A 3824-nucleotide genomic window follows, 5' to 3' on the forward strand; every position below is an offset into this window, starting at 1 on the left:
GGATACTAAAATCAGTTTTTAATTTAGTGATTCTTATGTTTAGCTGTGAAGCAAGTTTTTATCCCTATCATTTCTCACTGTCACTCATTTCATTCACACGGTCTAAGTCCATAACTCAGATGACACGATTTGAAAAATAGAGCTGGCCAACTAAGTACATGAACCCTACTAAGTCAGGATCACAAGAAGAATATGACGTAGGGCAACTGAGAGGATCAGAAAAGTAAATAGAGGATCCTGAGCTGATTTCAGAGCAGTCACATTTTGTTTACTATCCTCTAATAAATATTTGTTTATTGTTACAAATATCATTATAAACTGTGTATAAATGCATAAAAATAAAACAACTGTAATATATCTGGGGATTCATAATTAGGTAAGTATACAATAATTGTTAATAGTCATTGAATTATTAGTATATGACAAGAACTGAGCTATGTTTGCAATGTACATGCTATTCCTTAATTTGTACACTAGTTCCATGAGATGGGTATAATTATGCTCATTTGAAAGATGAGAAAATTGAAGCACACAAAGATTAAATGACATCTCCAAAGTCACACAGCTAATGAATGGAATGACTGGGATTTGGAGGAAATCCCAGTCTTTTATAAATGTCTTTTATAAAACAACTAGAGAAAAACACAAGACAAATTTACTAAAGAGAAGAGTCAAACAAAAAAAGAAATTTGGGATTGTAGGGAATGGAAAAATTTGCAATTGGAGTTATTCTTTAGAAATTGTATGATAAAGGAATTGTGTAATTTGGATGGGCAAAGAGCAGGATAGAGGCAATTTTGGTGGAAAAAATAGTATCAGTAATTAGAAAATATGAGAATAAAGAAGGGAGAGAGAGGGAACATGATTAAGTTTATATGTGCTGAGAATGATCCTGAGGGATTAGAAATTCATATACATCCTCAAATTTCAAGGATTCAAATATTTAAAACTCTTTCTGGTGATTTCTTCCAGAGATTAAAATTTCATCAAATGTATCCAGATATTTTTAAAGTTGCATTTTTACAGCAAACAAATTTCTAAGGACTGATTGTTTTTGTGTGTGTGTAATTTTGTTTGTTTTTTTGGCTTTTTTCTCCCTATTTTTAAATTTTCTGAGTAGGACTAGCATTAAAGCTTGGAAGGGGTAAAACGAGTCCTGGCACTCCATCCTTTTATCATGCAGACTATAAAGTGCTCCAGTTCCTATGGTGTTTTCTGACCAGGATCTGTACCAAGCGGATGAACATGCCAAGATGTCTTCGTTCTCCCTGGCTGCAGATCCTCCTGTAGTCTTCATGCTGGCCTTTGTTTGACCTGTTTTTGGGAAGTTCTGCCCTTTCTTTCTATTTTAATCTACACTCTGTTGCCACCATTACGTATCCATGACATGTAGAGTTGATGGTAGTATACTAAAACTTTTTAGAAGAGAAGATATGAAAACCCAAATGGAGTGAATAGCTAACCAGAAGACATATATTAAATAAGGAAAATTCCCAACTATGTTGCTGGTGTGGTATTAATTCTTTTCTCAGTAATCTTTCAATATTACATTGATGATGTTGTCTCCACATTTTATCATAATCAGGATGTACATGCAAATGACATTTTACTGTAATGAAGATGCAGATGCAGATTAGAGCAAAAATGAAAATTTCATCTTGGCATCTCTGATCTCTAATTCTCAGTGGCTTCCTCCCACTGTTGATGTCTATCCCTAACTGTGGTTATTTAGAGGTCTCAGCTGGAATTTCACCTCCCAGTGCTAACATGTGGATCAACAATCAAAGCTTCGCTAGGTGATTTTATCCTATTGGGATTTTCTGACCGTCCCTGGCTAGAGACACCCCTCTTTGTAATCTTTCTGGTGGCCTACATCTTTTCCCTATTTGGAAATATCTCCATTATCCTAGTTTCCCATCTGGATCCCCAGCTTGACAGTCCCATGTACTTTTTTGTCTCCAATCTATCCTTTCTGGACCTCTGCTATACCACCAGCACTGTCCCACAGATGCTGGTCAACCTCCAGGGACCAGAAAAGACCATTAGCTATGGGGGTTGTGTTGCCCAACTCTATATATTTTTGGCCCTGGGTTCTACTGAATGCATACTTCTAGCCATCATGGCCTTTGACCGTTACGCTGCCATTTGCAAGCCCCTTCACTACCCAGTCATCATGAACCACAGATGCTGTATCCACATGGCTGCTGGCACTTGGATCAGTGGCTTTGCTAACTCCCTTGTCCAGTCCACTCTCACAGTGGTGGCCCCAAGATGTGGACAGAGGGTGTTGGACCATTTCTTCTGGGAAGTTCCAGCCCTTTTGAAACTAGCCTGTATTGATATTCGTGTGAATGAAACTGAGCTCAGTGTACTAGGCGCTTTGCTTCTCCTGGTGCCACTCACCCTCATCCTGGGCACTTATGTGTTCATTGCTCAGGCAGTAATGAGAATCTCCTCCGCTGAAAGTCGCTGGAAGGCTTTCAATACCTGTGCCTCACATTTGCTGGTGGTCTCCCTCTTCTACTTCACAGCCATCAGTATGTATGTCCAGCCTCCCTCTAGCTATTCTCATGACCAGGGGAAGATCATGGCTCTCTTTTATGGCATTGTCACACCCACCCTCAACCCATTCATCTACACATTGAGAAACAAGGATGTGAAAGCTGCCCTGAGAAGGTCACTGACTAAAGAGTTTTGGATTAAGACAAGATGATCTCTGAAAAGAAGTCTTAAGAAGCAAGGATAGATGTGTTTGACTTTCAAAAAGATGTTGGACATGGAATTGATGAGGGAACAGTATCAAGTGACACAAAGTTTACAAGTGGAACAAGACTAAGAAAAAAACAATTAACTCTTGGTAAAATCTACATAGCATTTTTTCACTTACGAGACTATCTGCTTTACAATATTGAATTCCATCAAGTCAGTCTTTTTTCTCCATATTCCTAATGACTAGTTAATCTAGTTAAAGTAAGGGAAAATGGTATAATAGCTAGAGAAAAGATACTTAGAAAGTTTAGGAAATATATTTAGCATAAATTGTTTATAAATGAATCCCAATTAAATTAGAAATGATCCCAACTCTTAGAAAAACATGCCAGTACTATCGTGAGTTAATTTTGATCAACATGTATTGCCCCATTTAGCCATCTTCTAACATTTGATGTCCAATTATATCACCCTCAGATACTTTTGTAAGGTCTCAGAGGCAAGTAAAATCAAGAGACAATTAGTTCAAAAACATTAAGATGGAATTATGGAAAAAGAAATTAATGAACAAATTTAGAGGTGATGATTTTAAATATAATTTTTTTTGCCATGAATTCTTTTAAATACAATTTTTTTTTGCCATAAATGTTTTGCCTTAGTCAATCTTATGCTCTTGTGGTACACAACAATGAGGCCTAGGTCAATGCAAATAGAACTTACTCTGGGGGAAAAGATGAACAGTGAGATGCTTTGGACAGTGATCAGCAGGGGAAAACCTGAGATGGAAAAAATTCTAATTTAGGGACACAAACTCAGTGGGAATTCACGTTTTGACAAGGCAGCTTTCTTCACCACTTGACTGGGTAAGTTAGTCCTATTTCAGTGTGGGGTTTGAGAATACCATGTGGAATTCAAAACTTTGGTTGATCTATTATCTTTATTTAGAAAAAAAAAGACTTTTATAGCCTTTTGCTATAAACTGCCTCACAAACCTATAAGCCAAAGATACTGAGACAAAATAGAGTGAGTTCACCAAAAAATCCACATCATTAAAAGCACAGTGCAAAGCTCTATTTCCTGTACTGTGAGCATGTCCACTTTCTGTGGCTCCCTGT

Source organism: Pongo abelii, chromosome 5 (genome assembly GCF_028885655.2).
Source record: "Pongo abelii isolate AG06213 chromosome 5, NHGRI_mPonAbe1-v2.0_pri, whole genome shotgun sequence".
Lineage (NCBI taxonomy): Eukaryota > Metazoa > Chordata > Mammalia > Primates > Hominidae > Pongo > Pongo abelii.